The sequence below is a fragment of the Xyrauchen texanus genome, chromosome 48 (assembly GCF_025860055.1).
Source record: "Xyrauchen texanus isolate HMW12.3.18 chromosome 48, RBS_HiC_50CHRs, whole genome shotgun sequence".
Classification (NCBI taxonomy): domain Eukaryota; kingdom Metazoa; phylum Chordata; class Actinopteri; order Cypriniformes; family Catostomidae; genus Xyrauchen; species Xyrauchen texanus.
The window spans coordinates 14,804,945-14,832,049 of NC_068323.1; the positions used below are offsets into that span (position 1 = coordinate 14,804,945).

The window sequence follows — 27,105 nt, forward strand, 5'->3', positions numbered from 1 at the left end:
GGGTCCTGGCCTGTCCTCGTAGCATGACTACCCAACAGCTGCGAGACTTAGCCCATAAAGCTTTCACCAAGCAGAACATTGCTTCTGAAAAGACTGTGAAAAATCCCACCATTTGCCCCGTCACTGATCAGTGCTCAGAGCTGGCACTAGAGGGCGCCCAACAGCATCACAGTAACAGACCTTTTTACCCTGAGTCAAGACCGTTCCATGACAGGAGAGGGCAGCGCAACCGCGATGGTGCTCGTCCTAAGCACCAGAACGGGCATTTTGAAAGATTCTACGACAGCCCACGGCCATCCCACGACCAAAAGGGTGGAGCCACGTGGGAAGCCAACCGACGGCCCAGACAGAACCGAACCCCGTCGACAAGAATGTCAAGCCCAGACAGCCCGCAGCGGAAAACCTCTCGGCATGCCTCCGGCAAGTCCAAGTCCGAGCCTACCCCACAGAAAAACAGTGAGGCCACGGCGGAGACCACAGAGATCCTAAAGTTTCTGAAAGAGCTTCTTCATAGAACACCTCACAAGAAAGACAAAGAGGCCAGGCCAGACTCCTCATGACTAAGTGTAAGGCATGAGCCCAACACCCTTCCTGACTGCCCTCCTACGGAACCAAGCACCCAGAGAACCGCTCTCCAAACCCAGACTACAGAACCAGCTATCACAGCACTAAGTGACAGTGTCCCACACTCACTGCAGTTGACAACCACACATCCTGCAGCGGACAACCCAATCCGTCACACCAGTGACCAAACCCCGCAGATGCCAGAAAGTGGTGTTTTGGTTGTGGGTCTCCACAACGAACCACAAGAGACCGACCCTAACTGCTTATCGATCACCACACAAGCCCCAACACCAAAACTCCTGGGGAATCTGATCGAGAAGGGAATGGCACAGAAGCTCTACCTAGCCATCACTGTGGAAAATGAGGTGAGACTCGAAGCCCTGGTAGACACTGGAGCAGACCTCACTCTGATATCAGCTGAACTTTTTGAAAGACTCAAATTTGAAGCTAAGAGACAAAATCGAACTCTAAAATCTCAAAATTGTGTGCTAAATGTACAGTCATACAGCCAAAATGACGTCCGGCTTGAACAGGTAGCTCCCATTCACCTGACAATTGGTCCTATGAGCGTGGTACACCCTGTTTACATCTCGCCGATGAACACATTTCCCCTCCTTATCGGAAAAGATCTACTAGATCGCTTCGAGCACCTGCTGGACTTCAGACAGCTGAAGATGTGGGCTCAAGTGCGAGAACCTCTCCCCCTTCAGCCACCCCGAACACCTGAACCAGACTGTCAGGTCACAGAGGTCACGGGAACTCTCGCAGCCAGCCACAGTGACACAGCATCAGCACCAGAGTGAGATTCAAGTTCGCTACTCTGCACATTTCAGCTCACCCAAGACTTTGATTCCTTCTGCCCCAAGGTCACAGCTGACCTGCACTTGAATGGTGTAACTGCCACTGACATCATACTTGCACTATGGGCAGACAACTCAGCCATCAGTCTCTCACTATACAATGCTCTCATTGAAGACACACCGGACCTTCCATCTGCCAGCAAGCGCACCCGTTTTCCTTTGAACTCATACCCATCAACAATAGTGACTGCCAAAAGGATCTGTGCTTTGAACTTGAAGTGGAACTACCAGTGTCTGACCCACTACTTCTTGGTCCTTCCAGAACTGCCCCATGATGTCTACATTGGAGCAGACATTCTGATTCGCCTCAACGCTCATGTAGACATTATTAATGAGGTCTTGTGGGCCCCACTGACTTTACAGCCTCCTGTGATTCCAACCAACACTGCAAACCTCCGGTCAGGCCAGACCATTCCAGAGGTCTGCACCTTGGTCAACGAACAGGAAACTGTAGTACCAGCCTACACCAAAGGGGTCGCTGTTCGGCTCAACATGCGCTGTGGTCAAACCCTAAACCACACGCTGGGTTTCTTTCAACCTTCACCCGAGTTCCCGAATGCGTTGAACTTGGACTCACGCCGGAAGCCACGCCCCACACTGAAGTGTCATCCCGTGCCGTTTACATCCTCTTCAACAACTGCATGACAATGGACATCACAATTCCAAAAGCCTACCGGGCAGGATGGCTAGTGAGCCACGACTTTCATGACTTTGAACTAACATTACCAATCATTGGGCCCATCCCAGCTTCAATGATACCCGAAGGGCACACAGACCACAGTGTTCACAACCCCCTTCAAGATCATCTCCATAACTTCAGTCATGCCAGTGGACAAAGACCAGGTATGCAGAACAGAACTGACAAAGGACCAACACCTTGCAGTATACACAGTCTCCAAACAGCCTGCCTGCGAGATTGATGACACTGCCGCTCCTCTGCCTGCCAACACGACAAACGACACACCGACAGAGGAGCCGTATCCAGGGTTTGAGTCTCAAGTTCAGCAAATTCTAAAAGACGCTGACGCAATTAATAATAATGCACATCGACAAGAACTCAGACGAGTCCTTTACAAGTTCAAAGCATCACTTGCCAAAGACTCTTTAGATTGTGGTCTCACCAAGCTCCACACCGTGCGCATCCCAACGCACCCTAATGCTCCTCCCACTTTTGTCAGGCAGTACAAGATCCCCATCGCGTCACACGAACCGGTGCAAGAGATCATCGAATCCATGCTTGAAAAAGGTGTCATCAGTCCATGCAACAGCACCTATTCTGCCCCCATCTGGCCCGTCCTCAAACCAAACGGCAAGTGGCGACCCACCATTGACTACAGGAAACTGAATCAACAGGTGCCACTGTCACGATGGCCCATGACTCAGCTGGAGCAGGAAATACCCAGAATCAACGGAGCCACCATCTTCTCTACACTCGATGTGGCCTCTGGATTCTGGACCATACCAGTGCATCCAGAAGATCAGCACAAGCTAGCTTTCACGTTCGGCAACAGACAATTCACTTTCACAAGGTGTCCGTTCGGCTATGCCAACTCACCTGCTGAGTTCAACATCTTCCTGAACAAAGCATGCCCAGATGCCAGAACGAGAGGTAACCTTATCTACGTAGATGATGTTCTCATGAAAAGCACAACAGTGGCTGACCACATGAGAGAGATAGACTATGTTGTGAACCAATTATCCACTGCCGGCGCCAAGATCGCCCTCCACAAAGGACAGTGGTGCCAAACCAAGGTCAACTATGTGGGCCTACTCATAGGATCACAGGGCATCGAACCACAGTCCAGCCGTATTCAAGCTGTTCAAAACATCAAGCCACCCACCAACATCTCAGAGCTGCAAAGTTTTCTAGGGGTGTGCAATTACTCGCGGCAGTTCATCGAGAGCTACTCAGACATTGCAAAACCTCTAACTGCCCTTCTGAAAAAAGACTGCCCATTTGTATGGACAGAGGTCCAAGAACATGCCATGGGACATTCGGGTGGAAGAAGTGTCTTGCTGGCATATGCGATTACTCTTTTGTCTTGGTCATGCCATGGAGCTGAAACGACACCTATGTACCGCTCTGTGCCTGGTTTACCCGGACCCACAAAAAGAGTTCTACTTAGAAGCTGGATTCTCCAGCCACTGTCTCAGTGCTGGCCTGTACCAAAGGCATGACCAAGACAAAAGAGTAATCGGATATGCCAGCAAGACACTTCTTCCACCTGAGAGTAAATTCTCAGACTGTGAAAAAGCTCTGCTCTGCACTGTATGGGCCATCCAGAGATTCTCCAACTACATTGGAGCCCAAAAGGTTATCATAGAGACTTGCCACCAGCCTGTCATGTTTCTCAACAGCCAGCGTATCCGAGATGGCGTGGTCATCAATTCACGCATAGCCACGTGGGTAATGGCCCTCCAGGAGCGCAATGTTGAGGCATGATATGCTCAGAATCACAAGTCGAAGCTAGGCAACGGCCTGGCTGCCTGCCAGAACTGCTCTGATTACACACCAGCTGCAACGGTGGATGTGGAAGAACCCAACAACAACAACAACAACAACTAACCTGTCACAGGTACTTTGAGGGAAATGCGTGCCAAGGTATGCCCACAGCCTACGCCGATGGATGTTCCTACAACCAAGAGGGCATTCGTCAAGCAGGAGCAGGTGTATTATGGGTAAATGACCTGCCGTGCCCACCACAACACTTCAAGCTGGACCCGCAGTCATCACAGTATGCGGAGGTCGCAGCCATTCTCATAACTCTGCAAAACGCATCGACCCATAACATCAGAGAATTCCTGATCTGCACAGACTCCAACTACGCCAGACTCAGTTTCACATGCCACCTTCCAAACTGGAAACAAAATGGCTTTAAAACTTCAAACGGCAAGCCTATCAAACACCAATACCTGTTCCAAGAATGTGATGACATCACAAGAAATCACAACATGACTGTCTACTGGAAGGTGAAAGGACATTCAAGGCAACCAGGCCTTGACAAAGACTTGAATGACCAAACCGATGCCCTTGCCAAGACTGGCGCACTACACGGTACTCTATGGTCACCTCCAACCCTCCCACCCACCTTGAACGTTGCAGTGATAACCCGTAGCAAACGAACTTTTCCTGCAACAGTGCCACCCTCACAGCCTCTAACGCTGGCTCCGCAGATTTCAAACAACGACACAGCGGACATGCAAGCCTCTGACACATGCATACAGACTTTCCATATGTCAGAGAATGCCTGGTTTGCTGCCGGTTTCAACCAGCAAACCCAAACAACATAGCCCCACTGCAACGCAGAAGAGTCACATTCCCATGGTCAGACCTCCAAATCGACTGGGTAGGACCTCTGCCCAGGTCAACGAGGGGCAACAAATACTTCCTCACAGTCGTGTGCCAGTTCACAAAGTGGGTAGAGTGTCTTCCAGCACCCAACGACACTGCCCAGACCACGGCATACCTCCTGATGAACCACATCTTCTCCAGGTTCGGACTGCCCCTGAGAGTCAACTCAGACAGAGGCACTCACTTTACGGCCGAGATTATGCAGCAGATCTGGAGACTCCTGGGGGTCCAAGTTCAACTACACGTCAGTCATCATTCAATCTCGTCTGGCCAAGTGGAACGATCGAATCGAACCGTGGTCAGTATGTTGAAAAAGTATGTGTCTGCCAATCAGAAAGACTGGGATGTAAAACTCCCGCTGGTGCTAATGGCTCTCAGAGCCACCCCGCAGGACTCGACTCGCATGTCTCCCTTTGAACTAATGACTGGGCGGCAGATGACACTGCCACTGCATCTGCTGTATCAGCCAGGAGACTCCAGCCTCGTCACAGCCTGCACCACTCACCAGTACCTCGACGAGCTACACCGGCACCTGAAAGCAACATTTGCTTTTGCCCAACAACAGCTTCACAAGAGTGCCGAAGGACAGAAAGCATACTACGATCAGAAAGCATCGCACCAAAACTGGACGTGGGCGACAGGGTCTGGTATTATAGCTTCACTCAGCCATCCCACACAGCCTCCCATTGGCTGTCAAAGAAATTACTGCCCCACTGGACAGGACCTCATGAGATCGTTGACAAACTCTCCCCGGTGGTGTACCGGATCCAACTAAGCCGGGGACAGAAAGAGCCAGTCTTCAAATGGGTCCACCGTAACCAAATAAAAAGACATGTGGCTGCTGACAGGGAAAGGATGCTGCTGTGGTTCACCATCCTGTGCCTCCAGTCAACCAGAGGCCAGCCGCAGTCAGACATCATCTCACCCGGTCTGGCATCAGGCATCGTCCTGAGGGAACAACCGGGACTCCTGATCACCAACTGCCGGACCCACACCCAGAAAGTGTACGTTCGACTCGACCCCCGCAACGTCTACCGGGCCCAATACAGCTGGGCAGGTGCCCGATGGACAGAGGACTCCCTCTCTCACGCTGAGGCCGATGTCAAGCACATGCTCAACCAACTTGAGAAAATGACTGGTCACACAAGCGGAGTTAGGTGGACACAACCGCCGCTCCAAACGGTTCCTGGGAGCTTTGCTCGGAGCCGCCGCTGCTGTCGGAACCCTGTTTAACATTGGTATGTCTAGTGTCAACGCAGTGAACCTAGCCACCGTGAGGCGGCACGTGGCTGAAATCCAGACTGAGATACCACAGCTAAGAGAGCAACTCAACACACAAAGTGCATCCCTGCAGACCACCGGCAACACCTTGAGAGGAACGGTGGTAATCCTCAACACTCACAGCATTCTACTGAACAAGACAGTGAACTCTAAGAAACAGCCGTTTACTGTCTTCCAGAACAACTTTGCTCAAACGCAGCTGGTCACAGCCCTGATGACAGACATGCTGTGGGAGGTGAGCTCCTCCATTGACAGCCTAGCCATGGGTAGAATTCCACCGTACCTGATACCCTTAAGCCTTGTACAAACCGTGCTGGCTTCCGCCATCACCACGACAACTGACCCGTTACAACTACACCTTGCCTACTCTCTGGGTAGTGCCATCCCACTCTACGTCGACCCCGAGCAGAGGGAAGTGGGTTTTCTCCTGAACCTACCCATCATAGAGTCAAGCCAAATCTACCGGCTCAAGGACATCGTCAATATCGGGTTTTGGAAAGGTAACACGCACATCAAGATCCACACCCCAGACGTGGTGGCCTACCACGACAGCGACCCACAGCTGTACCTGGCCCCAAATCTGCACATGTGCATGTTGACCAAAGACATTCACTACCTCTGCCCCAGTAAACCCTTCCTCAGAGACAACACTGACGGAATCTGCGGGCTGCAACGCCTGGTCAGCGATGACAGACATGCTGTCAGTGATACCCGCTGCCCCGCCGATGCCAAGCCTCGCACTGAAGTCACCGAGACACAAGCAGAGATCGTAGGTGACAGGTGGCTCGTTAACACTCCTGTGCGCACAGCTACACTCACCTACGACCAGCATGACACCGCCACCCGTCTCACTTTGCCCAACCACAGCATGTGGATTCAAGTCCCGAAAGGTGCCATCCTCCACCTCGATGACCTGGCACTATACCATCTCCCAGGCTAAGAGTACGAATCAGAACTGGAAATCCCATCTTTTTTTTCCCAGAATCAAAAACCTCACCCTAGATCCAGAACTGGAACTATGGATCGAAAGATGGGGCTCCCAGTTAATTGACATTGCTCCTATCGACACAACCCTCCAAGCCTTGTCTCGAATGCCCATCTTGACTACCTCACCTGTTGTCCAAGCCTGGACCACAGCTGACACTGCGCTGTGTATCTCTATGGGAATCAGCCACCTCCTGACACTAGGCCTGGCCTTCATCCTGTACAGGAGGCTCAACGAGATGCAAACATCCACAGCCAAGCTCACGAAAGCCATGTCTGTAGGTTTCCGACGGAACCCCCGGAAAGAGGGGACCATGACAGAGACCACTTTGAACCTCATCGAATTGAGCCCTCCGTCCGAATAACCACCTGCTACAAATCCTCATGAGTCACCTGCCATCCGCCATTGTGATGATTGTCGTCCGATGATGTCTCCAACAGGGACTTCATCTGACGAAAAGGGGGACTGTAAAGTATGGCGGAGAATCAGTGGACTCATCGATTCTGAATACAAAGAACCCCTGTAAGATCACTGAAATGGCGCCAGCTAGTCTGTGAAGTACAATGCGCTATTGACAGAGAATCCTCGTGCCTTCCAAAACCCCCTACCCATGTGACTCAAATCCACACTCCAAATCCTCATGCTTTACCATGTGAGAAAGGCACGTGAAAAGTTGGCAACAAAGTGTGTGTCTTTCATTTAAAACCTAGAAGGGCTTATTTTTAAGGAAATGTTTAATCCCCGTATGTTTGTGTATTTCTGATTGACTTCAAACTAGTTAAAATATGTTTAGTTGTGTTAGTTAAACTCTGAAGCTTTAAATAAAAGCCTGAGTATGTATATCCACTTTTAAGTGTACTAAATACACGTTTCTTGGTATCAAATTAAACCTTACGACTTTGTCCTAGCTGAATATAAATATAAGATTACTTTAAAATTGTATTCTGCTAGGTTTTTTCAACCAAAGTCCTGACCGAGTCATAAATTATGCAAATGATATGCAAATGAGCCTTGACAAGACAAAGGGAGCAAACTCGCGCCCAAAACGGAGGAGTCTCATTGGGTCACTTCTCCCAAAGGAGGGGTAACCTCCCTACCATAAAAGTCCGGCCCCAGCATTGAATCGACCTCTTGACTCCCTCATCTCTCTTCTGCTGAACATTTCAACTCTCCTCTTCCGTCCTGCTCCCTCACCCGGCTCTCCCTTCTCCTCCCCCGGCTCTCCCTTCTCCTCCCCCGGACTCCCCTGAACACGCTCCAACAGTTACTCATAAGACGCTTCGAACTTTCCGCGAACCATCCACGATCTGGAAGCACCGACAGAAAGCCCATCTCAAGGACGCCACGAGGACACGACATACACGCAGTCTTGCTCAGCTACACAAAGGTCCATTGTGCAAGTATTATCTCATTGAAATTCAAATGCGTTACAGTGTGTAACTTCCGTGCTGGCTCTGAAAGGTTAACTGTGGAAATAAGTTTGCTATACCTCTAATTCTTTATTTTCCCTTACGGTGTTTACTGCGTTTGTTTATTCTATGTTAAATGTTTGTTTGTTAAGTGTAGTGATATATCCTAGTTCCTTGTATTAAACCTAATTATACGCTTGATTGTCTGTGTTTGTTGGTCATAAAACAAAGCCTCTTTAATGTGCGACCTAAAGCTACGAGCTGATATTATCAAAGTTAACGTGCTTTGATTAAGTAAGCTTATACTAAGAATAAACCTTCTGGAGAATTGATCAGGAGTATCGAGCAAAGTGGTTCGGCGGACGAACTGGTCAGTCTCGATACGGGTCAATTCTATTAAGGTGTTCTGAAAATTAATATAGCCTGTCTGCATGTGATGTATATTATTAATTAAATGTAATTCGTTGTGTTTAATTATATATAAATATCTGAAGCAGACTCTTGGACTATATAAGCCCTTTTTGGGGCGATTTAGTATGTATTGTTATCTAGTTCAAACCGTATGATTAATCAGTGATTACGATCATTAAAATTAATTGTACATTCCCCAAACCTGAACACCCTACAGTCATCGCCATCACTCTTGTCATCAGTCAGCACACACCACCGGCAGCCGTCACAGAGCTGTTGTGCAAAAGGGAACGGTGCCTGACGTCGCTCAGCATCTGGGAGCTGAACAGCTGGTGGTGCTCTTCTGGACTGTGGCTGACCCATTGCAGGATGGCTTTGTTCAAAAGAGTGTGGTTTTGTGACGTGAGCTAGGCTTCCCCGGTCAGCAATGGCAGGAGGTAAAAAGTCCATTGCCCCCGTGGCCATTTTAGGGCTTTGACCATGTGCTCAAACAGCTCCAGGTAAGCCTCTGAGTCCTGAGCTCCCATTTTAGCAAGCATCAGGTGGGGGTTTGCTGCTATCAGGATCGCGGCGGATGCCCCCTCCTGTGGTAACAAGCTCTGCAAGACCCACCGGTCCTCATGTTGGGCTTGAAGGAGCATCACGAAGCGTATTAGCTGCTCCATTTTTAGCTCCATGTGGGCCTGGTGTTGGGCTTGGTGGATAGCGGCGAGGGTTCTGAAGACTACTTCCAGAGGCGAGGACTCCATAGCAGCATATCCTTCCTCCTTCCCTGGTTTTGGCACAGATCGGCGCTCAACCACGCACCAGTATTTTGAGAGAGTTATACATTGGTCTATTGCAATAGATGACAATGGTAAATATTCTAGAGGTATTGGTGCATCCCTATTTTTGTCAGCCATGTTGAATTTATGTTGTGACATATTAAGAGGATAGTCATATACAATTATGGATAAGGGTCAGTGGTAAACTGACTTAAAATTGGACAACACACATCTTTTTAAACCACACTGTTCCAATCTTGTTAAAAAATGTCACATGCTTACCCATGGTATAAGAGTCCAGAGTGGTTTCAAACCTGAAGCCTATGCTTATAAAGCAAAATTTTAGCAGCAACAGTAATTGGTTTCTAAAACTGATTTAAACTTTGCATCCAAAAGGGATAAAGACCATACTAATTAAGAAGCATACAAAAACACTGCATGTGTTTATAAAATGTGTTTGACTCATGCAAGTCACTTGCCCCTCAATGCCAAAATGACCAAATATTGTCTGCATGAAAGTAATTGATCTAAACACTATGTTCCGAAGACTCAGGACCTGCTAGAGGGTGATTTCAAGTGTAAACTCTATTAGGGGTTTTTGTATAAAAATATATACCAAATAAGACCTTGTTTGAATAGCTTTTATCATATTTATAGAGATGAAATGAAACAACATGATGGTGAGTAAATGACAACAGAATTTCCATTTTTGGGTGATCTATCTCTTTAACTTCCACATCATAAGTGGGATGCCAATTTACATAGTGAGTGAGATGAACCATTTTAACTTCTTAACTGCTTATGAAACTGACAGCATGCATAAGCAATTTTATGCTCTAATAAAGTGAGAAAATATTTTCAGTTAGCCTTGACACGGCTGCTCATGTCTTGAGCTCATAACAGTAAAAAAATATGGCTTAAATTGAACCAAGCAGACTGCAGTTTATTGTGCATTTACTGTGAAATATTGCCTTCACCAGACATTGCCATTTTGTCCAAAATGTGACAGTTTAATTCTAATGATTATATATATATATATATATATATATATTTTACGACAAAGAATTTAATACTAATTTAATTCTAAAACAGTGAAAATTTTGGAGTATATTTGGTTTATAAAACATTCATAAAGTGAAACGTTATCTTCCTTTCCAAATACTGAATGGCATTCCATATATATTACCAAACTCAATTATTTTATACTATATTTATATTTTGAGTAATTAGCCTGTGACAGAAACTGAAGACTTCAAAAACGCAATGGATGATTAACACAAGTCAATAAATCCATTATGAGGTAAAACAAAGGGAAAAGGGTAAGAAAGAATTAGCTGATGATAACACTTTGTTGACAATACCAGGAGTGGCATGCTTTTGGAATATTCTTGTGACAACTCACCACACTTAAAAGCATGAAAGTGGAAAGATAAATGAAGGTGGCCTTGTGAAATATGGTTTATAAAGAAACACAACAGCTTTTGTCCATTCAAAATAATTCAAGGTGAACAGACACAGACTTCAAGTGGTAGCTTTGCGCTGTTTTGATTTGCAAATTCTGAAAATGATTGATGGGTCTGATTTTGACAACACAAGCTGCACAGGCACAAGGCAGAAAGTAAAGAATTGATTGTTAAGAATTTGAACAGACTAACAGATGAAAACTGATGTTAAACTGAGAACATAGGAAATCGCCTTAATCATTCTTTATAATAGTACAATAAGCCACAACAGGCTGACATTACAGTGATTTTTACCACGAGTAAAGGCTTTTCTTAAGTACAAAATTAATCAGAGAACCTAAAACCCAATTAAGTCTGGTAAAAACACAGTAATACACAACCTAAAGTGGCTTAAATTGCATTTATTAAATAACGAGAAAAGCAATATGACAAATACGCCAATATTCAGTAAATAGTCTGGTTGATCATGTTATGTGCATTTGCGTTACTTTGACGGTAACAAACCAAAGTACTATATGGGGTGATAGAGTTACCTTCAAAAGTCTGTACCATTAAGCAGGGTATGTTATTATTTAGGTAAGCTGTAATAAATATACAGCTGTTACCTTACTTGCTCAGCAATATTCTCTTCAAACTTTTTTTCCCTCTTCAAACTGTTGCGCCACCATGACATTAGTAGACTTAACAGAGAAAATTCACTGTAGAAGTTGGCAGTTCACAGTAATGTCCGCAATAGCACCCCTATTGGCAACTTTAAGAATGCAGCACATCATTGCATTGTGTTTTGAATTGCTGTCTGACCAACAAAGTCTCATGAAAGCTCTTAATCAGGCAGAATGGCATCGTTCCTCAGAACAAAAGGGTTCAGTTCTCAGGGAAAACACTGTCATGTCTAAAGTCTTATACAATAAGGCATCAGACCAAAAGCCATCAGATTACAAGGCATCAGACCAAAAAAAATCGATACAATACACACATAAAATTTTAGCTAGCCTCCTTTACAACACTATATTTTAATAATTGAAACGTCTGAACATATTTGGTTACTCATTCCATGTTAAAATCATGGGTTTGCGGTTTAGGTAAGGATATAGACTTTATGGTTAGGTTTAGATTAGGAGTTATAGTTATGAAAAATCATTATCACTATTAAATTGATTCATTTATTTTTCTCTATGGGAGTAAAAGTCTTACGTTTTTGTCGTAAATGTCATACTCACACGATTTAGCCATCTTGTACTGAATTAAGACTTTTAATGAGACCGGGTTGCTAAGACACATTTTGGAATGTAACAATGCACAAAATCAAGAAGTGTCTGTGTTGAAGTACTTGCGTGGAGTGTCTTTAGACCATTAATCAGCACTTACAACTTGCAATCTAAATATCTTTGTGGCGATGTATCTTAGTTCAACAGGGTCCTTTCATGTACTCAGGTAGCAATGAGTCAGCCTCTCCTGAAAACTAAAACTCTGGCATGGCACCTTATTTCCTGGTGCTCAAACCTATTGATTGAACAATTTGCAGTAGAACTGCAGAGTACACTCTATGGTACCCATATAAGGTAGGGGTGTGAAGAGAAAAATGCCTGCCGAGAGTTATGCTGTACGATATAGAGCATCAAATTATTATCAGGCAGCAGGGGTTTGACATAGCCGCGTAGATTAAAGAAGAATGATCTGACAGCTGTGTTGTCACACTGCAGTAATCATGTGAAAAAGCTTCTGTGGCTATATGGTAAACAATGCACTCAGCAGCAGCTTAAAAGCATTTTGTGGGGGGAAAAAAATGCACAATTCAACAGAAACCCTTGAATGGATGTGAAATTTCTTGTAATGCTGCAGGGACATTTAGGCTAAGGGCATATTTGGTCTGATAAAATGTAAGTAAGAATTCAGTACATTATCCAACAAGATTTGCTATCTAGAAGGAAATATCTAAACAGCAAAGCAGTAAAAGAACAGTGTTAAAGGGTTTGTTTACTCAAAATGAAAATTCAGTCATTGAGCATGTTAACATGCACATTCTTACACCGATTATGCTTTATAACCCAACGTAAACACCTTAAACAGCCTTTTTTTTATGAGAGTGAGGTCATCAACGGTTTAAGGATAAAACAGCACACATAGATTTTTGCCCATAACCTTGATTTCGCTTTGCATGTAAAACATTTTCCGACATTCTTACCAGCTAATTTGCTTGATGGCTTGTGACTATCCATCTTCCTCTTGATCACATTCCAGAGGTTTTCAATGGGGTTCAGGTCTGGAGATTGGGCTGGCCATGACAGGGTCTTGATTTGGTGCTACTCCATCCACACCTTGATTGACCTGGTTGTGTGGAATGGAGCATTGTCATGCAGGGAAAACCAATCCTCAAGAGTTGGGGAACATTGTCAGGGCAGAAGGAAGAACATTTTCTTTGAGTATAACATTTTACGTGGCTTGATTCATGTGTCCTTCACAAAAGACAAATCTGCCTTATTACAGCCTTGCTGAAGCACCCCCAGAGCATCACCAATCCTCCACCAAATTTCACAGTGGGTGTGAGACACTGTGGCATGTATGCCTCTCCATGTCTCCGTCTAACAATTAGAAGGCCAGGTGGAGGATCAGTGATGAGGAACCCCACCCAAACCTCTTCCCTGATCTACGGGGTTCTTCCCTTTGTCTATGTCCCCCACTTCTCCTGTCTCTCTCCGCTCTCCTCCCCAGGTTGACAGGAACACCCCTACGAGTGTGGAAGGGAAGCGCGGGCCGATCTGTTGGGGCTGCAGGGAAGTCGGGTACTTCCAAGATCAGTGCTCAGCAATGTAGTTGGCAACCCTGATCAGGAACCATGACACTCCGCAGGCCACCACCGATCGGGCAGGGGCGTATCATATCCCATGAGTGTAAAAGGAGATACATAAAACTTTGCATTTGGCCAAGTGAGAGTAATCGATGGTCAACAGCTCCAGCCTAACGTCACACTCAAATACTCATATTTTTCAATTATCAAAGACATAACCTATCAAGTGACGCAGGCACTCCATCAAAAGTAAATACAACCCGAGGAGCTGTCAGGAAAGCCTTTTCCAGGTGGGCTCACCATATTCAAATGGCTGGCCATCTAGGTCATGAAAAAACAACCAAATAATGGCCCGTTTTATTTGCCCACCAGCCACCCCAAAAGTTCCATTGCACCTCTATCGCTAATCGAGGTCCCCTTTGAAAGAATTGGCATGGACCTCACTGGGCTATTAGAATGGACCACACGTGGACATCGCTTTGTATTAGTTCCGGTGGACCACGCAATGCAATATCCGGAAGCAGTGCCTCTGTGCAACCTCTCAGCACGTAGTGATGTGGAGGCACTCTTCAGAATTATCTGCAGAGTGGAGATTCCAAAAGAAATCCTCACTGATCAAGGCACTACATTTAAATCACGAACACTACGTGAACTGTATGAATTATCAGCTAATAAATCTATTCGCTCCAGTGTTAACCACCCAACCCCACAAACGGTGATTAAGCAAAATATGATTAAGGGGGGGCCTGGGTAGCTCATGGGGTATTGATATGATGATATCGAATTCAGAATTGAAAAATCTGTATCAACAGCCAGCCCTACAGTTTAAATACAAGGGAGCCTCTCAAGCAGCTTCTGTGAAACTATGAGGCCATTTGCAAATTTTTGCCAAGAAAATTCTTAGAAATCAACCTGGAGGGGGACTGGGCAGCTCAGCAAGTGTGGACGCTGACTACCACCCCTGGAGTAGCGAGTTCGAATCCAGGGTGGGCTGAGTGACTCCAACCAGGTCTCCTACACAACCAAATTGGCCCGTTTGATAGGGAGGGTAGAGCCACATGGGGTAACCTCCTCATGGTCGCGATTAGTGGTTCTAGCTCTCAATGGGGTGTGTGGTAAGTTGTGCATGGATCGCGGAGCCCCCACATGCTGGGAGTCTCCGCAGTGTCATGCAAAATGAGCCACATGATAAGATGTGCGGATTTACTCTCTCAGAAACAGAGGCAGTTTGTGGCAGTTTGTCCTCCACCACCCAGATTGAGGTAACCATGCCACCACAAGGACCTATTAAGTAGCGGGAATTGGGAATTCCATATTGGGGATAAAAGTAAAAAAATAATATTACAAATGAAAAATTATGATTCGAAAGTTCGTACACGAGGATGCTAGAAATTGGGATAAGTGGCTCGATCCCTTGTTATTTGCAGTGCGAGAGGTTCCACAAGCCTCCACAGGGATTTCCCCATTCAAGCTGTTGTATGGGTGTCGGCCACGTGGCGTTCTCAATTATATGGAAAACTTGGGAGGAGGGACCTTCAAACTGTAAGAACTCCACACTTTGGCACTAACGCAGTGGAATTTGCTCCAAGCTCAGGAATGTCAAAGCCGACTGTATGACAGTAGCACTCAACTACAGGAATTTCGCACCGGGATATAAAGTGCTTCTATTGCTGCCCACCTCAAGCTCTAAAGAGTTGCTCAATTGGTTGGGCTCAGCTCAATTTTAATTGACACTAGACATAACAAATCACCTTAAGGAGACAGTGGTATGAAAAGTGCCATACTACAAAGTTTCACTAGCATCAGAATAGTATTGAAAACAGATTAGTGCAACAAGCTTTTTTTTTGTGATGATTTCTATGAAGTGCTCATGGAAAAGATGTGCTTTAAGTAATTTTTTGAAGACAGAGAGTGAGTATTCATCACGGATGGTGTTGGGAGGGTCCTTCCACCACCGTGGTATGATGAAACTGAAAGTCCGAGAAAGTGTTTTGGTACCTCTGTGTTGGTACGACACAGATCCTTTTAACTCCAATCTCCCAAGAAAAAGGTGATTTAAGGTGATCCACAGTCCAGGGGCACTGACGGCTGTGGCTTACTTTCTCTCCAAACATGGGGGGTCCTGGCCTGAGTCAGGTGGTGGGGGTATGTGGAATTTTTCTGTCAGAGGGAGGAAGAGAGAGAGAGAGTGGTAAGGCTCGTCACCTAGGTCATTATCTCTAACAACTGTTTCTTGTTTTAGTGATGGCAGAGGGAGACATAAAAAGGTGCACGATGCATCAGAGTGGCAGAAATAGACCATAGAGAGACTGTTCCTGTGTGCGACAAGAATTATTGACTCATTTGTGTGATTACTTGCCACTGAGTGCCCATATTGTTTAAGTTTTGTGAACGACGCTGACGAGTAAAAAAAAATACTCACACTGACATTTCACTGCCTCCTGACTCCTTCATTCCTTAGATTAAGAAAGTGTTACAATATATACACATATATACAGTAGGGATGGGCTGGGCATGAGTACTTGTTAGAGTACATGAGTACGTGTTCTTGGACGTGGCAGCAATGATCGATCATGAAAATGATGATCGATGGAGATCACATATGATGCGACTTCTCACTTAATTTGAAATTCAGTGACAATTACCTGACAACTAAACACAAACGTATCAAAGAGGGAGCTTATTTTTGAGCTTGATTACATTGTGATTTTGAAGGGTACATTGATTGTCAGAGACATCTCATAGCAACCAAACTGATATATGACAGTACAATGTTATCGTTACGATAATCAAAAGAGAATGTAATTAACCGTTTTGAACACCTGTCTCTGCAAAATATTTACATTTATGCATTTGGCAGACGCTTTTATCCAAAGCGACTTACAGTGCAATTATTACAGGGACAATCCCCCCGGAACAACCTGGAGTGAAGTGCCTTGCTCAAGGACACAATGGTTGTGGCCGTGGGGTTAGAACCTGGACCTTCTGATTAACAGCCCTGTGCTTTAGCCACTACGCCACCACCACTCCATATGCCAATTAAATAATGGATATTATTTAATGTTTGTTTGTAACTGACTGTAAACCTCCCTGCCCTGAGTGATGTAACACACACCTGCATCTCAACGAAATGGGAGTTGAAGATTTACGCACGAGTTTCACGCACACACAAACACACACCAGACGAGTGTGGCAATGGACGCAATGCATTGCGATTGTTTCAAACAGCTAAACAGAGAACAGATAAATTGAGCATTTTCAAAACTGCACTGCACATTGTCAAAACTGCAAAACTTAACACACATATACGATAACATGCATATTAAAAACTTGGTTATGGCATCTCTTGTTAATCCAGCTGTGATTTGAAATAGATGGTTCAGACAGTCACTAAAAAAACTAGTGCACCCTTACTAGAATTACTATGGTAACCTGAAGGAAGAACAGACTGATGCGAGTTGTGCCCATTCTTTCATTGAGTTGGGCAGCGAATCACTACGTGACCACGAGGTCTTAAAAGCATATTGGGCATTCAAAATTGGGTGAAAAATGGGAAGAAAAAAAACAAAAACATTTTTTGTGCGGAATATGAGCCAGTTGGTGATGCGAAGTGAGTCAGCACCACTCAGTGTTTATATTCAACAGCACTTACGTGATCGCTCATATTACTACTAAAGCTAGGAAATAGCTTTAAACGGCTTTAAACTAACAACTGAGAGACACAACAGACTGATTAATTACACAAACTCAAGGCGCTTACCTATTACCGGACTTTCCACATTGGAGAGGACAAAACGGCAGAGGACATTGCAGTTCCTATAGTGAAAGACTCTTGCGCACCAGCTACTGCGAAATAGGGAGGAATACCCTGAGTTGTGCCCCCATTTGGACAGCTATTTTTCCACTGAAATAGGATGCATTTCACCAAAATGACATTATCTTCAGAAAGCCGATTCACACACTACAGCATCAATAACAGGTGTTTTCGCAAATGCTCCATCTCTCTCTCACACATCTTTGTTTCTCCAATAACATGTTAGAAACAGCCCAAAATGTTATACTAGTAGTTTTGAAGTGATGTTTTTGAGAGGCTTGGACGCAACACTAGGTTTGAAGCAGCAACGGCAGAATCAGTCGCTTAAGAAAGTAGTTCCATGCACAATTGCATTTTTTTGTGGTCATACTCAGTTTGTCCTATTTTTTTTATTTACTTGTTCATTGAACTGTTGTATAAAATAATATCACACTCACAATCGTGCTATATGGCCCCAAATCAGCACTGCTGTGATTACATAAGGTACTCTGCCTGCGGCCACATCCCTGTCACAGCATTGCTGATATAGGGCCATGTCGCACTCTTGATAATGTGACATTGCTTAATTATGTACATGTCATTGCCCATCGAGTACTCGACGAGTAATTGGTCTGAGTACTCAAGTAGACAAAATGACTAAAATGCCCATCCCTAATTAATTAATATATATATACACACACATATATACACACACACACATACACACGCAGTATAAATATGTGTAGGCACAATGACCTTAGTCATTTATTATAAAACTAAATAGAGTCAGGTTACAACAAAGTGGAGTACAAGGTATCTAGCTAGTATTCAGGTCAGTAAATGTGCTTTCGTGCAGTAAAACACCCATTGTCATTCAAGGAAGGTGACAATGAGGCGGCAGTCAGAATATACTGAGAGATGCAGTTTTGGGTGCCAAATCGCAGCAGGGCATCTGTGTACCTCGACACCTTGCCTGAGGTTACCTCAAGGTAAAGGAGAAAATCCAAGCCATGACAAGGACATAATATAACCATAAAATCATGTACAGCTAATACCCAGCACCTTAGATGGTGTCTTCTAAGCATAGCTCAAGGCAATAGCATTTGTGAATCTGAAAATATGGACTTGCATAGCGATGTAGACACTTTTAGAGCATATCAGGCTTTGAACTTGCATACAGCTGAATCTTTCAAAGCAACATCTACATTAAAGGAAAAAGGAAAAGTGGGGATAAGGGGTGCTCCTGGTGTAGACACACTATTTCCAGCGCACTAAAAACACAGCTCTCCCAAGACTCAACAGTCTCTTCAACAAAAAAAAACCCTGCCAGCTAAGAAATCCCAGCAGACCATAGATCTTATCTATACTTTAAAGACTTCTCCCCCACCAGTATCTATGCTCTTTTCAAATCATCCAAGAACAATCGTTTTTCACTACATTATTCCTTCACTGCCTGGTTATAGTTGGAATACATTGGAAAAAAAAATACACCAAGCTAGGGCAACAAACCATTTTGATGATTGCCCTGAATAACTTTTACTTAATATAGACATGTATACACTTCTGCATTGACTCCAAATAAGGGCAGTAACCACCAGAGTACTTTTACATGCACAGCAACACAACTTCCAATGTGTGTTTATATTGTTGGACATCATATCCTGTCCATTGTGGTGTCAAAATATGACATATTACATAGTCTAATATGCCCACCCCCTTAAGGCCCCTTGACACTCAGTGACTATGTTCGGAACTGCATACTACCACCATACTTGTTACTAATTTTAATCTACACACTTAATAAACCGTTGTGCTCAATTAAAACTGTGTGCTCACCTCATTTTCAATTAATTTCTTTGCCAGCTCAAGTTCTCAATGAGATCATCAATTGGACTTCTGCCATATGCAACTGGAAAATGTATTCTTTATGGCAAAAAGTGCGGTTAGGAGTACTTGACAACAATTTACATGATCCTCTCAAGCAAGCAGAACTGTGCTCACCGTCAACTACATCTTAGAGACCAGAGCCTCTGTAGGTGGTAGATCCTACAGAAATGAGCTCTCATGTCCTGGTCAGACTCAAGTGGTTGTAGCCGTATGCACATACACCACCTGCATCAGCGGAGTTTATTTGTCTCTCAAAGATGAAAAGGCTCATAGTTGTGGTGTCCGTAAACAATTTGTTGGATAACGGAAAAAAAACACGCCCTAAATAAAAGTGCATATAACTACCAAGACAATCAATGTGCAATGACTCAAAATATCAGCAACCTGTATTTTATTTTATATGAGCATGGGGCACAATATTTAAGATAACATGATCAGACAAATACTTACATTTCCCCCACCACCATTTCAGACACTTCTGCTCACAGAATGAATAAGTCACATGCTGACTGGTAGTACAATTCTTCAAAACGAATGCATTATTGGCAGACATATCCGGTCCTTTCTAGAGTTTCCTATATGCAATTTCATATAAAACAGCCCAAACAGTAATCAACTAGCACAAATTACTAATAGTGTTACAGATGACAATGCTCACACAGCACCATGTTAAAAACTAGATTTTTATTTAATAGAGGTTCATGTGCAACATTGCCCACCTAGACATCCAAACTTACAAGCATCTGCCATCTACCAGCAAAACTATGCACAAGACACTAAGTTGTCCTACAAACACTAGCTTTATTTAGTAGTTTTAACATTGAAAAACAAAAAGAACTGAAGACAAATAAGCAACTTGGGAATCACTGGATTGAGACCAAAAACCTGCCAAGAAATGGCAACGCCAGCGAAATGGAATCAACTAACACATTCTGCAACTAACACAAAATCTTGATTGCATACAAGCAATAGCACACACAGTCATCATTAGGCCTCTGGAGGAACTACCTGCAATACAAACATGCTTGACATTAATTTACAGCCAAGATTAATTATAAAAGCCAAAAGACTAAAAAAAACAAACTGTACCTTTGCCAGATCTTTGATCACAACAACACCCTTTTCGATTTCCAAGTCGCTCTCCGTGTCATTGTGTGACCTATATTCTTCACTGTCCGTCTCAGCTGCACTGGGCTAAAGGAAGAAATTAGTAAGGCATCTTAAATTTACACCAATAACAGCACAAGTACGGTTCTCACTGCTACAGACCAACCAAAAGTGGCAATGTCGCACTAGTCACAGAAAATATAGCCAAGACCTTTCTACTAGATTTGGAAATACCTTTGAAATGGATTAGAGAAATAACTGAAATTGCAAAAGTGCCCTACATTGAGAAATATTTTCTATTTTAAGTAAAGATGCTGACTACCACCGCTGGAGTTGCTAGGGAGGGTAGAGTCACATGGGGTAACCACCTCGTGGTCGCTATAATATGGTTCACTCTCAGTGGGATGCTTTGAGAGTAGTGTGTGGATGCCGCGAAACCTCCACATGCGCAGTCTCCAGGGTAATGCACTCCATAAGCCACGTGATAAAATGTGTGGATTAATGGTCTCAAGACGTGGAGGCAACTGAGTTATCCTCCACACACCCAGATTGAGGAGTGTCACTACGCTACCACAAAGACTTAGAGTGCATTAGGAATTGGGCAGAATATGAAAAACGCATAAATTTTCCAGTACATAGTGATCTGATTTAAACAATCTCGATATGAATTCTTAAAACACAAGATCGATCTTTTACTCTATGCACAACCCTCTATAATGCAAGCCAGTGATTGGTAAACTTTCAGATTTAAATCCCAGTGATTTAGTATAGTGGCGACAAATTACATCATCGCGATTCTTTTGCTGCGTGTCGAGTAAAAGTTTAGTTTGACTAGTTTCATGTAACGGATGTCCAAAGACGAGATCCACGCAATCCATTTGTCAGCAAGTAATGTCTCTTTTGATACTCTTTCTGCTCTTTTCTCAGTCTTATTGTGAGGGAAAAAAAAAAAAAAAAAAAAAAAGCCCCAATCATCTCACTTTATATTGCGCTCCCCCAGTAATGATGGCAGTCTTGAGTACGGATTTAGCACGTGTTCTACATCAGTGTAAATTAAAATATCAATACATCAACTATTGATCATTGTGGAATTTAGTCAACATTTAAAATTAGAAACTTAATTTGTGTGCTTTTCCAATGCACGGTCGTTGGCCTTACATTTAATGTAGTCCAACAATGGCTTTGGGAGACCACATTACAACATTTACTGTACTTAAAACTGAACACGTCTATGCCGTCCAGGTGGCAGTCCAAAGTTGTGAATCTAGTAACCATACACAAAACTTAGGAAGGTTTTTGTACTTGAGTTTGTATGTTAGCAGTTGAAACTGGTGCAACTGTGCAAACTGAACCATTAGAACAGCTACCTTTATTATGCATCTAGCCTTGAACAGGTTTCATTCAAGCTGTCGAACCATAAAGAGACATTCTTGTAACTGAAAACTACATTGCACAGGCTATATGAAAGATACTTTTACACAAATCATTCAGGGAGTAAATAATTATATCCTTTGGTAACAATTTAAGTGGAAAACTTATGAGAGTTGTGCTCCGTGGTGAAGCAGAATCTCAGCAGCCTCCAGATTTCTAGCTGGGCCCAGCCGATAGATGCAGAGCGGAATTGGCTGCTGCCAATGTGACAAGTTCTAAAAACTACTTAATTATACAATTTAATAGCCATATAACTACTGACACCATGTAAGCTACATATCATCTCCAGATCTTTGCTGGAAAGGAAATGTAGTAACTATACTTCTTGGAACTTTGAGTACCCCTGATTTACTTGTAACAAACACATGCAATTTCAAGACACTTATTGATTGAATACACTTTTTGAAATTGTTTTAAAAGCTAAAATGTAACCAATGATGAAAAAATAAATTACTTCATAAAATTGATATTTTCTAGATGTACCAAGAAGGGTTACCTAGGAGATAATTTATTTAGCGTTGAAGCAAAATGGACATTGTAATCAAAATTCTCATACATCATATCATCAAATTCAGAATTGAAAAATCTGTATCAACAGCCAGCCCTACAATTTAGATACAAGCAAGCCTCTCAAGCAGCTTCTGTGAAACCACTTGCACATTTTTGCTAAGAAAATCCTTAGAAATTATCCTGGAGGTGGGCCAGGGTAGCTCAGTGATTATGGACACGGACTACCACCCCTGGAGTAGCAAGTTCGAACCCAGGGTGTGCTGACTGACTCCAGCCAGGTCTTCCAAGCAAACAAATTGGCCTGGTTTCTAGTGAGGATAGTCACATGGGGTAACCTCAGTCACAATTAGCAGTTCTTGCTCTCAATGGGGCACGTGGTTATGTTGTGCGTGGATTGTGGTGTGTAACATGATCCTCCACATGCGGAATTTCCACATGCGGAATTTTCACAGCGTCATGCACAACGAGTCATGTGATAAGATGCACGGCTTGACAGTCTCAGAAACAGAGGCAACTGAGACTTGTCCTCCGCCACTCGGATTGAGGGGAGTAACCACACCACCACAATGCCCAATTCCCACTACTTGGTCCTTCCAAATTGGGAGAAAAGGGGATTAAATAAAAATAAAATCATCCTGAGATTTAATACTTGACTTGCAAAAAACTAAAGAGTTCACACTGGCAGCTTTAACACCGAACCTAACGATACAAAACCAAAAGGCATCAGGAAAGTCAAACTGATTGGACAGCTTTTATGATGTATATTTTTTGACAGAACTTGCCGATCATTCAAATCAATGCGAACCGCACCAGAGTTCGTTTGGAAGCGGACCGAGACCCACATTTCAGGCGGTCTTCATCCACTTGTTTGGTGCGCACCAAGGTTCATGTGACAGCGTTGACACTTGTTCAAATGAACCACACTAAAAGAGCAAATCACACCAGAGTTCGATTTAATCAAACCAAACCTGCCAAGTGTGAACACACCCGAAGATACGACTTGACCTCTGAAAAATTTCTGGGTGAGGTAAAGCAAACCTCATAATCCGGATCAACTGCATGGTCTTCCTCGGCCAACTCCTGAGTGAGCGCCTCCACCCAGTAATGCTGATCTCCCTCCTCTTCCTCATCCAGGTCATCCTGCTTTCTCTTACTTCCTTTGCCACAGGGCTTGGTTGGGGAACAACATACCTCTTAAAAAAAAAAAAAAAAAAAACAAAACAACTCGTTTACTTAGTCAATCACAACTGGTGCAATGCAAACTGCAAAATCTAATTCAGAGTATAGTGGTTTAAATCTACCTGGGGACACAGCACAGCCAATGCTGGTGCAGACGGGATAACCTAGAGTGCTCTGGATGCGCCGGGGCAGGATGGCCATCAACAGGCGTGTGACTCTGTTGAGACGCTTCCGAACTGTTCTGCAATGTCTTTCTTTAGGGGAACCTTCTTTCTCCTCAGCAGGTGGGGAGATAGCCATCGCTGGCATAGAGAACCCAAACAGCCACCGTAAGCCATGGAAAGCCCACACCTGTGTACAAGATCAAAAATACAAGTTAAATGATTCAGTTTAATGCATAACTTTGGGGAGGGGGTACATCTCACAAAGTTGGTTTATCAGTATAAAAGGCACATTCATGCAGGTTTTCACAGCAACCCAGCATGTCTAAACTTGTCAATTTGAAACACGAAGCAGCTTAGCAAGCTTGTGCCAGTAACAGATCACCATTGCCCATATAAAACCATCTTACAATTTAAGCAGGGTTGGAGAGTAACAGAATAACATTTAAAATATTATCAACCGTATTCAGCAGTTCGGTGGCAATCAAAATAGTTACAGTCAAGAAGTATTTTCTTAACTGAAGCAATTAGTTTTGAGAGTTTGTTCTCTCAAAGTAGCTTGGCAAGACTGGTCTTCATTAGATCACAAATTGTTGTCTGCGTTCCTAGCTTTTAGATGTCATTAAAGAATCCACATACAATTAAAGACAAAGATGTCATTGTGTACACTGTGGGTTTTTGAAGTCTGGAGCAGCAGAAATGGTTAACCTTGTGTAAATTGCCATTTCACATCCACTTATAGCACACATCCATACTTAAAACAATAAGCATATTCTTTATCCTGTTTTAGAAGCAACACTGCACAAGATATTTATGTATGTCCACATTCATGCATTTCAAAGTTAATTTATTAAATTTTATTTGGGGGGGGGGGTGTTAGTGCAATAGTAATTCAAAGCATTTAGATTTCATTACTGATCATGATAATCTAACAGAATACATTACAAATGACATTTCACATCATGCATTTTAAAATGAATCCTCACAACCCTGAATTTAAGATGATTTGAAGTTCTTTCATCTCACACACACATGTTGTGTTTCCATGTGTTATGGGGACTTTCCATAGACATAATGGTTTTTATACTGTACAAACTTTATATTCTATCCCCTAAACCTAACCCTACCCCTCACAGAAAACATTCTGCATTTTTACATTTTCAAAAAACATAATTTAGTATGATTTATAAGCCGTTTTCCTCATGGGGACCAACAAAATGTCCCCACAAGGTCAAAAATTTTGGGTTTTACTATCCTTATGGGGACATTTGGTCCCCACAAAGTGATAAATACACACACACACACACACACACACACACACACACACACACACACACACACACACACACACACACACACACACACACACACACACACACACACACACACACACACACACACACACACACACACACACACACACAGCACACAGCTTGCAATAGCTCACCGCCCACAGTGCATTTTAATTGTTATCGACAGTTACTCACAGTAAACTTGACTGGCCAAAACTGTGAAATTCGACAGAGGACGGATGAAATGACTCCACCTCTCTTCGCCACAGCTTTCTTCTGTTGAGAAAAACAAAATAAGTATATAAAACTCAATCTCCAGCACACTCCACGTGCATTCATTTGTTTGCCCGAAGTCTCTGTGTGTAAATGAACGTGAATGGCCTACTTTGACAGAGTGAGTAAAATGTTACCGAATAAACTTGCCTCTTGGCCCTCAATGTTCTCGGACTCAACAGTGTAGTTGCAATGGTTAGTCATCTCGACGCGCTCTCTGGTAATAACAAACAGAACGCCTTTAAACGCTTTAATGCCAATTTACACACTGCGTGCAATCAGAGCTGAGCGCGTTAATTACAACAGGTGCGCTCCTCCAATCAACGGGTGGCTTGGGCGCGTGCCTGGGGGCTGTTGGCTTTGTGTAAAATGGATTGCTAGCATACTACTTAGAGTACTGTTTTAAATAATGACAAACCCTACGCAATATACAAGGATTAACGTTTTCAACAGTAGTATGCTATGTTGTTGTCATATGTCTCAGTATGTTTCGTGTTCCTTTTAATGCCGGTATTTGGTAACTTAGAAATATCATGTGCATATCGTAATAATTTCAAGGAAAGCATCAAAGACAAAGAACCATGGTAATATAATCTGATACCGTCTGTACCACAATATCAAGAACTTTTTGCAAGTGAAATTCAGAATTACAAAATAATGAAAGATCTTTTTTTCGTTATTTGTTATTTTAATTATTGGGTAGTGGGAGCAATACAATTTTGTATTAGTGTAATAATAAGCGTACAAACATTGATGATATTAACTATTTTTAAAAATTAATTGATGATAGCAACAATAAGGTTTGAAATATATTTATGATGTCAGGGGGGGAAATGGGCATGTGAATTTTGTTGTGCATAGATAAACTGTGCACAAATTTGTCATGCAAAGCAACCATTACTCATTTTAGCTTGGTAACCGAGTCATTCCTGGGAATTGGATTTATATTATTATTATTATTATTATTATTATTATTATTATTATATTGTCTGAATACTTCACAACACTTAGGCAAACATGAAACCTCCAACAAATAATATTTCCCACCTAATGCATCAAAGCCCTTTAATTATTTCCTGTTTTGTTTTTTGTTTTTTTCTGATTCGGACATCTTTTGTTCTCAACCCCCTCACGGGCATAATGGAAGTGGTTTGAAAATTATTCTACTCAGTACTTGTTATAAAATAATCATCTATAATGCTCATGTGTCCCCCTCACAAATTTAATGACTACAAATATAATATTTATAACAGTTTTCTCATTTTAATGCTGAAGCCACAAATAGGCAAATTGTGTGTCTGTGGTCTTATTTATATGTAAAAAAAAGATTTTTTGCAGATTTTGTATTAAACCCCAAAATTATTTGTGCTAAATGTGTCAAACGGTGCTTAGCAAACAATACAATACCATTTTAATTGTGTTCCCATTTTAATTATCTAATATCTTCTCAACCCCGTCATAACTCTCACTCTTACATGCACCCTCATATTTCAACACCATGTTTCATTAAAGTAAATATACTGTATAGTGTTTGTAAAGTATAATATATTGAATATTTATATTTCTGTTACAACATTCATAAATGAATTGAATAA

General features: G+C 43.1%; 1 protein-coding gene across 1 annotated transcript in view; it reads right to left on the minus strand.

Annotated features, from left to right (window-relative positions):
• LOC127639342 (leucine-rich repeat and immunoglobulin-like domain-containing nogo receptor-interacting protein 3) overlaps positions 1–23,674 on the minus strand; it is a 205,949-nt gene extending 182,275 nt beyond the window's left edge. Inside the window, exon 1 of the mRNA XM_052121289.1 lies at positions 23,644–23,674. The gene's annotated coding sequence lies outside the window, so the exon portion shown is untranslated. The remainder of the gene's footprint in view (positions 1–23,643) is intronic.
• Positions 23,675–27,105: the final 3,431 nt, after the last annotated feature.